Source organism: Ammospiza caudacuta, chromosome 1 (genome assembly GCF_027887145.1).
Source record: "Ammospiza caudacuta isolate bAmmCau1 chromosome 1, bAmmCau1.pri, whole genome shotgun sequence".
Classification (NCBI taxonomy): domain Eukaryota; kingdom Metazoa; phylum Chordata; class Aves; order Passeriformes; family Passerellidae; genus Ammospiza; species Ammospiza caudacuta.
In genome coordinates, this window is record NC_080593.1 from 95,281,483 (window position 1) to 95,292,351 (window position 10,869).

A 10,869-nucleotide genomic window follows, 5' to 3' on the forward strand; every position below is an offset into this window, starting at 1 on the left:
AAGTACTGCTTAATTGTAGATGTACTTAATTCAGTGAAAGTACCCCACAAGAGGGTCCAATGATTAATGAACAGATGTGTTGGCCTTTTGATTGCTACTCATTAGCTGGAGTTCATAATATTTGTATTATATGGGAAAATTACCAGCAGAATGGTACTTGCTTCCTCTCAGAGGTAAAAGTTGGCTTTTTTGTGATACCTTGTCCTCAGTCCCAAACATCTTATTGAATGTTCATACCTTATCCTCTGAAATGTACAGTAAAAGTACATTTACCTTACAAACAGTGTAACCTGTGTGGCAATTTCTCTTTGGCAATTTCTCTGAGTGATAGCGGGTATTGAATAAAGAGTAACATGCTGAAACAAGCCTCAAAAATTGTGGGCAGGAACCCAGCTTCTGTTTGCTAAGCCTCCCACTCTCTGTGTTATGGTACAGACTCTCTGATTCACAAGTTGTTTCACAATGTGACAAGATCCAGTCATGAGGGATGGCAGATTGTCACAGGAGCAGAAGGGAATGAGTGCTTCTCTGGCGTTGGAGCTTCTGCACTTCCACTAAAAAAATAGGAGGAAATAGTAGAAATTCTCTTTGTTTGAAGTTGCTGTTCATGACTAGATTTTTAAACTGGACAGAAAAAAAAGGCAGCCTATGTTACATTTTAGCACTATAGATTGATTCTTCAACTTCAATTATATTTGTAAACCCAAAAAAAAAGAAACCAGCAATCTCTGGGAAAAGCTTGCAGCTGGGAGACTGTGTCTGAGAGCTGTACATGTACACTCAGCTATTTTACATGAACATTTTTAATGCTATATATTGAGCAAGTAATCAGATTTAATTTTTTCCCCCTCCCTTATCATTAGTAAATTCCCAGGGAGTTTTTCAATTGCTCAGGTACATTGCTACATTGAGTCTGGTTTTACATACATGTATGTTTCTCATTAGGATGAAAACCAGACTCAATATAGTTTTCCTGTCTGGATCTAATGGCCACAGGTGAATTGAGCTGTGTATCCCTTTGCTTATGTTTGTGTCTTATCATTTCTCTTAATAATTTCTCTATAAAACCACCCAGCAAGAATAATTTTCTTATCTGTTCCCACAAAGTGAAAGTGAGTAAATTACTGATAAGAATAGGTGGTCTGTGCTCCAATTCAGACATGCAGCTGTTTGATCTTCCTAAACAACAGCCTTTAAACAGCTATTCAGAAAATTCATCTGGGTTTTATTTGTCCTAAACCAGTAAAAAATCCTTCAACTTTTATTTAACTTTAATATTCCTAACATTTTGATAAGATGTGACATTTTGACATGATCAAACAGTATCTGATTATTTCATATTTATATTTAAAGGGAATGCAAAAACTCGATTACTACTGAGACAACCATATGGAAAATACCTCTAAGTAGCTACCTGCCTTCCACAGGTAGGAGTATCATAGGAGACCTTACTGATTTTTTTAGGACTAGCAGAACAGCTAATCATGTGCTTAAGAGGTGGTACTACCACTTGAATGGCATTTTGTTAAAGCATTCCCAGACCTAAAGCCAGATAACCAGTTCTTAAGATCAAAAGCTCTTAATTCCTTTTTTCCTTCCCTTCCTAACAATTTCCTATAAATAGGATGTTACTGCTACCATAAAAGAGAAAAAAAATCCTTTCAATCAGTACACTTTTATCACTAATGACAGATAAACTGGAACTGGATTTCTTGTCAGCTTGTGAAGATTTATAAAAGAGCACTTGCTACTTTCCATGATTGGAAAAGCAGGAGCATTACATCCCACTTCACAGATGGAGATTGGGCTGAGGTCAATTCTTACAGCAGAGAGCATTAGTTCCCTGCATTGCATATAACATTATGACCTGTCAGAGAGAAAAAAAAAAAAAAAAGGAAAAGAGAAAAAAAGAAAAAGAAATAGGAACAAGCAGAGCATAGAAATGTGATTAGAAGTGGGAGAGACCAGAGGACAACTCCCTGATGATGGCTGTGCATCTACTGCCTGAAATCTCTCAGCCTAGGGAAAGTTTAGGGTTGAATTACATATTTAGTGCAATACAAATCCTTTTAATGAGGGATTTGCCATGGAATGGCAATAAAATAAACTTGGTTTATTTTATAAGGATAATACAAATAATAGAAAATTAGAGAAAAATGTATTTTAAAAAATGGGCTTGTAAGGGCAATAGTAGAAAATTAGAAAATTAGAAAAATAAGTTTGTAAGGAAAGAACTAGAATCTCAAAAATAATTTTCAAGGAAATTGGACAAAACTTCATTAATTAAGTATTTCTCCAGTTTATCAATTATCTTGAGCCTTTTTGTAAGGTCCTTATCCTGCAAATAAGCCTAAATGGTACTAGACAGGGATGATGTTTAGTAGGAGTCATAAAGCTGATAGATTTTTTGCAAGTGATTTTTATACTTGAGCTACCAGCTTTATGCTCAAAATCATGATATGCTTATCAAGAAAAACATAGTATAATAAGATGTAATCTCCTGACAAAATTCTAATTTTAGGGTAATTTTTCTGTAAATATCTGCTTCTTTGGGGATTTGTTTCACTGGTAAAAATAAAATTGATATGCTGTTTTTCTGGGATAAAGTTTTTCCAATCACTTATTACTCAAAGGAGATTATGTTTATAGTGGAAAAGAAGCATCATAGGTTATGATTTCAAAGCCAATATTAAATCTTATGAAAAAGCATCAAGAACTCTAAAAAGATGAAGGAAATTGCTTAAGTTTATTTAGCCTATAATGATATTAAGCATTTCACAGGTTTTTAATTACTTGGTGTAATGCAGGGGTGTGTGGAGAGGCAGATCTGTGACGGCAGCAGATGAAATGAGGCTGTGAGCTGCAGCACCAGATGCATGAGAAGCTGAGTTTAGAGGCATCGAGCACCCTCAGTGACACGCCCCTCTTTGGATTCTTCACATTAATCAAACTCATGATCTGGATCAAATCCCTCTGCAAAATGGATAGAAAGGCAAGGCATCATGCTAGGAACGTGCCATCTTACTGTAGCTAATGCAAAAGCTGACAGTATCTCATGAAGTTTTTGGTAATGAGTCAGATTCTACTTTCAGAGTAGTGCCAGCCTACTGAACTACATGCCAAACTGGTCATTAAAACTTGTGTTATAAACATTCATTCTTATCACAAACTGTGCTAAGTATAATTTATTAACTTTTTTATTCATAAAGTTTATTAGATTTAACCTTAAGATTTAACCCCACAATTAATGTGTCTTGCTTCAGCTGTCTCCTGTGTTTGGGCATTTTTGTTTAAGAACTAGATTCAGTTTTTGCATAAAGCTAAGCTAAATGATACTGAACTCTGTCAGGTTCAGGTCAGTGCAGAAATATTTGAACGATAAAATGACCTTTCTTGATTAATCTTAAGCACCAAATAGTCCCTACTTTTCATGCTGGTCATACTATAGAGCAATATTTTGCTCTAAGACATCTGGATTAAAATTTGCTGTCTAGATTCAGACTTCAAATTTTTCTCACACACAGCAAGAAAGAAATTATCATTGACTTGAACAGAATTAGATGTACAGATCCATACAGAATTGTTAGATCCCTGCAAATAAACTGGGTTTGTTTTTATTTTAAAGGCTGATATCCCTTGAATGACACCAAGCAGCTCATCTGCTGGAAGGGCAAAACAGCAAGTTTAAATATAAGAAGAAACTGGTTAAAGGATTATGGACAAAGAACAATCCCTGTATTAGTGGAATGCAGTGTATCCAAACAGCTTTGCATAAGGTCACTTCCCCTGAAGTTACTGCTGCTGTTCAGCCTCAGACTTAAGCCTGCATAAATTAGGCTCTGGAGATTTATTCCAAATAAATCTTCACTAAATTCTTGTCAAGGACAGAAGTGAAGGGCATAGAAAACCCATTAATTAAGGCTGAATGCAAGGCAAATCAGGGCTTCACTTAGGCTATGTCTGCATTAGCATATTAATTTTGTTCAGGAGTGTGTTTTTGAAACAAATCCCCAGCTGACACTGGTTCCTGTAATTCAGTTCTTCCCACTCAGGCTCAGCCTGGAGGCTGCCTTACAGCTGAAACTGAGCTGGGGACATGATACAGAGTACACATCGTGTGCTGCAGCAGCAGGTGGATGTCCAGTACCTCAAGCAGACTGAGTGAGTTTAGGGTAAAACTGCTGGAAATACATTTATTATGGAGTTTGGGTCCCCAGAATTAACTGTGTGGTTTGGCCAACCAGCTTCCCTGGTGCAGTGCTACTTGGTCCCATAATACAGCAAAAATGCAGCTCTTGCCTGAAGGCAGGATGAAAATCATCTTTTTAGAGCAGTAATCACAGGTTAAATAATTTGTTTAATTCGCGCCAAAGTGAGGTCCCTTACTGTAAATGTGGGGACATTTTATAGAAGTAGAATAAATGGAAGAGGTTTTGTTGCTGTGCTTGGTGTGAACAAGTATTAAGTCAGTCACTCAAGCAGAGCTGTTTACAGCTGACATTTCAGTGGCCTGAGTGTCCCTTGTCAATGGTTTGCATGGGGTAATGAGGGTTACATTTGGCAGTGGATCTGCCCTAGTACCTCCTTTACTGACACTAATGACAAATAGTGAAAAAACATTCGAAAAATGAAGAAATGTTTTCACACAGAATTTTTAACTTCCTCATTTCATTGATGACACTATTATTTGACATGTGAATAATAACAGATAGCCACCCCAGCTCATTGTAGTCTTTCATAATAAGTGGAGTTGCATAATAGTAATCTTAGAGATTTGAAGTGGTGTTTAGAAGAGAATTCATAAGAACAACAGATTTGAACAGGTCATGACTTACTCCTTTGATTAATCATCCCTGAAATTTGCTTAAGAATTTGTGCTAAAGAAACATAGCTCAACGGGAAAAAAATTATGTTTAACTTCTTGCTTTGCTAGACTCCTTTTACTCAAAAGCTGTTACAAGTCAGAGAATTTTAAAATATTTAACTTAATTTTAAATTATTATAAATTTTAAAATATTTTATAAAATTTTATATAATATATTATATATATTACATTTTATAAATATATAATATATATTTAAATCTATATAATGTATAAATATCTAATATATGAGATAATTTATAATATATAACATTTTATAAAATAATTTTTAAAGTTTTTAAATATTGAATTTTAAAATATTTTACTTAATTAATCACATAAAATATAATATATTAATAGGCCCAGACACTGGCATTGCCTGGGATAGAGTTCATTTTCTTCTTAGTCAGTGGTACAGTGCTGTGTCCTGGGTCTGGTGCGATGATAAGGTTGATAACACACTCATGTTTTGGTCGTTGCTATGTGGTGCTTACCCTGAGTCAAGGACTTTCCAGTGTCCCATGCTGTGCCAGGGAGCAGGTGCACAAGAAGCAGGGGGAGCAGGGCCAGGACAGCTGATCCAAACTGGGCAAAGAACCACAGAATGTTGTTTTCAGTCAATAAACTGGGGAAAGCTGGTCAGCTCCTGCTAAGCACTGCTCAGGAATGGGCTGGGCGTTGGTCAGTGGGTGGTGAGATATTTAATTATGCATCACGTATTTCTCTTGGGTTTTATTACTTTTCTCTCTCCTTTTAAATAAAAATGGTATGATTATTGTTATTATTTTAATTAGTATTATTAGTATATTTGGGGTTGTTTCAGTCATTAAACTGTTCTTATCTCATCCCACGAGGTTTGCTTTTTCCCCCCCAATTCTTCTCCCCATCAGGGGTGGGGGAGTACTAAGTTGCTGGCTGGGGTTGAATCACGACAATATTATTTACTTCAAACTCATAATAGCTCGCAATAAGCTTTGTTCTCTGAAAAATAATAATCAGCTGAAGCTGTGGGTTTGCTCATTAAAAAATGCCCAGTATTTTCCCTCTTTCTTTCACAAGAAACACACAAGTAAAGATATTTAGAAATACCAAGCAGAACTGAAAATTCTTCAAATTAATTTCTTTGTCAGATACATAAAGAAATACAGGTCCAGAAAGGGCCTTCTATGTCAGTTTATTCCAGGTAATCACTGTAGAAAGATAAGGTACAGTCCCCTCAGTGTCATGGAGCAGCAGGAATTTCAGTATTATTATTATTGAAACATTGCTTCCTTGAAAATATCTAATTTTATTTGCCTTTTGATAAGTTCACTGTCCTAAGAGAATGGTGAGTAAAAACAACCCAACATACTTTTAATCTTGGAGAACACCTAAATAATCTAAAGAGAATGTGCCAAATCAGTTCTCTGATTGTCTACCTAGACTTTGACATGTGTGGTTTGATACAGTTATTTTCATTATTGGTATTTTGTAGGTGGAGAGCAGTTTCAGTGTATTTTTGTGCGTGGGCAGCCATGCATTCTTCAGTCCAGGAAAAGAGAAAGGTTTTAGATCAAATTTGGAACTATGACAAAAATATGCGAATGATTTTCTAGACAGTATAAAATCAAATTCATGTTTAAAAAAACCTTTAAAAAGTAAATCTGAGCAACCAATAACAACAGAGGTCTTGCTGGATTTCCAAGACTCTTATCAAGAACTCAATGCCCAAGTGAAAAGTTCACTGAGTACTTAACTTGCTTGGCATCTGCTCACCAGGCTAGACTTTGATTTTGAAATCACCTGTGTAATTTCCCTATTAATTAATAAAGAAATTCTATATTTTTATTACTTTAGTTTTAAAGACATGAGACTAGAAAATCAAAATTTGATCGGCTCAGGCACTCAATCTGCTAATTGCAAAGTTCACTTTCATATGATTCTTTCAAATTCTCACATCACGTTGAGTTTCCTTCTCAAGGAATTTAAATACTGATCCATGATGAGCATTCTTTGGATCTGCACAAAGGGCACAAATCAGCAGCAAAGGATGCTGTTCTTTATATACCACCTCATTACTCATATGAGTCAATCTAAAAAGTAAAATGGGTGAAAAAAGCCAAACACTTTCAAGACACTTATTTAAAAGACCTTTCCAGTAATTTGTATGAAAGGGGGTGTTCTCTTAAAGTACATTCACTTGTACAAGGCTATGTTCTGCTGATCACTCTACTAATTTTATAGCAATCAATCATTAAAAATATGGTCACAAGATAAAACTGCTTTAAAGCTCTTGTTGACTTGCTCACCTTGTCAGAAAAAGAATAAAAGCAAATTCTGACCAAGCTCTGCACTTACTTGTGAGATCGATATACACTATTGCAATTTTAATGGTGAGACATTTTTTAATGCTTGGAAATGACCTGATTTATGTGCCTTCTCTCAGGAATCTAAGTTCCATAAGTAAACAACAATGATAAATTCAAGTGCTCTAAAATGGCCTCCAGAGGTCATCTCTCTCTGCTGACTACCAAGGAAAACTAGACTACTCACCCATGTCGGAGCTCTACAGCACCTGATGGTATGCCACTCTACTGAGAAGTAAAACCATAAACAGAAATAGGACCCTCTCAAGATCCCATAGGTTAAAACCCCTGGTCAACGCAATTGCTCTCCCATATGTCAAAAGTCAGTGACAGTTTCTTGTAAACACACAGTCTATTGGAAAGATGACAAACAAGTTATAATTAGAGCGTGTTACATGGATGGATTCCAGACTACTCACCTACTCCCTGTGCTTGCCTCCTGTAATGTGATGTCTGAAAATTAATGGAGCTCTCTTCCAGATCAGTCTTTTTGGGTTATTTATCAGCAAAATATATTTCTGGGGGACAGCTCCAGAATTATTCACTTTTATAACTGTGAGAACTCCATTTTCCTGTCAGTGTATTTATGAAGGAAATTGTCTTTTCATTTTTCAGTCTGCCCTAGCAGAGTTATGCCAAGGTACGCATATTTTTTATTTCACAAATCTCCAGTGAAGTGTTTGGAGCACTATAACAAAACCGGTAAAATTTCCTCCTCAAGAGAATTTTTGTTTAGCTCATATTTTTCTCTTTTTTTATGTTCTTAATTATGCATTTTCTATTACACACACAAAACATTTTTGTGTGTAAACATTGCTGCATGCGTGTCTAACTCCAGTGTTTGCTAGTGGTGCCAATTGACCGACTGAACCCCTGTAAGCAGGTGTGTGATTGCTACTCCTGAGTTCAGTGGTTTCAACAGCAGTTTGCAGAAGACACTGGACTTCTTTCTTCTTCATATTAGTGCTGCCTTCTGGCACCACTGGTTTAGCTGGCTTTCACCTATCCAACTGAAAGCAAAATTGGACCAAAGGTGGTATTTTGATGATGTTTTTCCACATTACATCATCTTCTCAAGTTGTAAAGGGTTACATTTTTAAAGGACTCATACCTAATTTTCCTCTGCAGCTTCCAGTTCCTGCTGCAACACACCACTTTCAGCTTTACCTCATCTTGATAATTATTTTCCTCACCCTGTCTTGTTTGTTGGGATATAATAATTGCATTACTTTTATGCTGATGCAGATCTTATGTGCTGCTTTATAAAAGTCAAGGTATTCCCCTCAGAGTCAAAAAGACAAATCTCTTATCTGAAATTCAAATACAATGATCATGCTAACACATCTAATGGTTTAGGTGCACCTCAGAAAACTGAAGCACCAGGAAGGTAATTCCTCATAGAAGCTGCAAAAGCAGGAGTAGTTGTTCTCCTAAAACAGAACACTCGTTCTTCTTAAAGTTTTATCTCCATTTGCTAAACTTAAATAAGAACTCAGCTAAAACAAAGGTCATTGTTGGTTTTTGGTTTGGGGAGTTTTTCTGAATAAGCTTCTTCTCCTTGCATAAAAGGGCTCATGGGGTTTGCAGACATTGCTCAGCATAAAAAATGCCAGCAGTCCAGCAGAGGATTGTAGATTATGGAACTTAATAATACATGTTAATTCCAATGGTAAATTCAAAAGAAGTTGAAAATCCAACAGATCTATGATGCCTGAAGTTTTGTAAATCTGTTTTAATCAAAGCACTTGTGGCTACCTTCTTGCTAGAAGTGGTCTGTCAAAATCTGTCAAGACAGCTCTTGATACGTTTGCATGGTAAAGAGAGTGATTTGAGAATCAGACAATTGGAAAGGATATTTTTTGAAGATGTTCTTGACTTTCTTTTATAATCTTTGAAGGGGGCACTCAAGACAAATGGATAACCACTGAGGAAATACTAATTACACCTAGGAATGTCTATGTTTTAGAAACTTGGCTCCTTTTAAATTCTACTGACCTCCAAGTAAGTGATTGCACTGACTACAGTGGGGTCTTGGATCAGTTATCTAAGCAAGCATCTTCCCCTTCCCTCTCTGTGCCATAATACAGCAACCAGCAGACCTGCTCCCAAGAGCTGCTTACACAGAGCCACTTGTTTGAGCAAGCAGGGTGCTGCTGGCTGCACATTCCAACTAGGAGTACTTGAATTTTCTGGGAGTCATTTGCCCTGAGAGTTTCTTGATCTCTTCATTTGACTTCTCTGGTGAACTGCATGGGGGAGCATGGGAGGTATCCTTAAAACAATTTTATTGAGCCCATTGTAAAATAGGTACTTCATGGAGCAGGGGGAGAAGGGGGAAGGGGAAAGAGGAAGAGGAAAGGAAAAGGAAGGTAGGAGAGAGAGCTTATAAGGATCAGTTTACTGCATTTAAAGTTGGTCACTGTGAGCCATCTCTTTAATCTCACTCCCTGTGGAGAGGATATGATTTGATTGACCTGTTAAGCTAATATTATTTAATAAATGCTCATTATATGACTTAGTTCTGCTCTGGGTCATGGATACCAGAAATGTCCCTTTCTGCCTGTGCTTTTCAAAGTGTGAGGCTTTCTACACTGATTCATTTAATTACATTTCTTTGTATATCTAAAGAAGGAAGTTGAAAAGATGTAGCTTATATATCCTGCCACCAGATATTTTAGAGTTTAGCACATTTTAGTTATATGCTAGAGACATGAAAAAGATATGATAGCATTTTTTGTTATTTACTTAGTTGAATGTTCTTGCATACCATGATCAAAAATTGTGCAGCACTTTTGAAGAAGTTTTGTACAATTATTCATAGGAGATAAGGTCATTATCTTCATAGTCACCTGAAAAAAGTGATAATGCATTTCTTCTTTATTAATGATCCATTTCTCTAAAATCTACATGATGGTAAAAACCACTTTTGTATGATTTAGTTTAAAAAGACCTACTGAGCAAATCTCACCCTCTAGTCTGACTGAAAAATGTATTTGATATTCCATACTGACTCAATTTATTTTGAAAAGTACCTGGTCTAATAATGCAACGACTCCCAGTGAAGTCCCACTGTTACACAGGGGAGCAGAACAAAGATTTTTTCTGGTATTTGACAGCCCAACTTTTGTTCTCCCTGGGGCTTGGGTGAGGGAAGGGAGAGGCTAAGCTGTTAAGCCAGAATAACTATTTTCCCCCACACCTGAATATTGGGCTCCATGTTAACTGGTACCACAAATGTGCCTCCTTGGCTAGATGTGAGAAAGAGGGGTATGTAGCAAGAGAAAAGAGGTGTAGATAGAGAGGTAGAAGCAGCCTAGCTTCTAGAGGACCAGGTACTAGTCATTTTCCTTGTGAGGCTTTCTAACACCTACTTCAGGACCAGCAAAAGCATTCCCAATGAGTACGGGAGGGAAAGTCCTTGCAGGAACTGTAGTGGTGACCACCTTTAAAGCATAAGAGTGAAATGGATTAAGTGAATTAAGTGAATTTCAGAGTTTTTTGTCATGTTTCTTTCTAGAAATTCAGGAAAGTAATCTTTTATTGATACTGTTTAATTGGCAGAACTATTCCAAAGGAGTTTATTTTTAACAAAATACAGTTCCCTTGTTTATACATTCACACAAATGCTTTTGTCTACACTGAACCATTCTCCAAGCCTTTGCC

The 10,869-nt window shown here is 36.5% G+C and overlaps 1 long non-coding RNA gene across 1 annotated transcript; it reads right to left on the minus strand.

The window, feature by feature from the left end:
* Positions 1-2,738: 2,738 nt before the first annotated feature.
* Positions 2,739-7,531, minus strand: LOC131568465 (uncharacterized). The gene is made up of 3 exons (XR_009275727.1): positions 7,394-7,531; positions 5,356-5,446; positions 2,739-2,973 (listed from the first exon to the last, which is right to left on the minus strand). It is a non-coding gene; the product is annotated as an uncharacterized LOC131568465 (long non-coding RNA).
* Between the last annotated feature and the right edge of the window lie 3,338 nt (positions 7,532-10,869).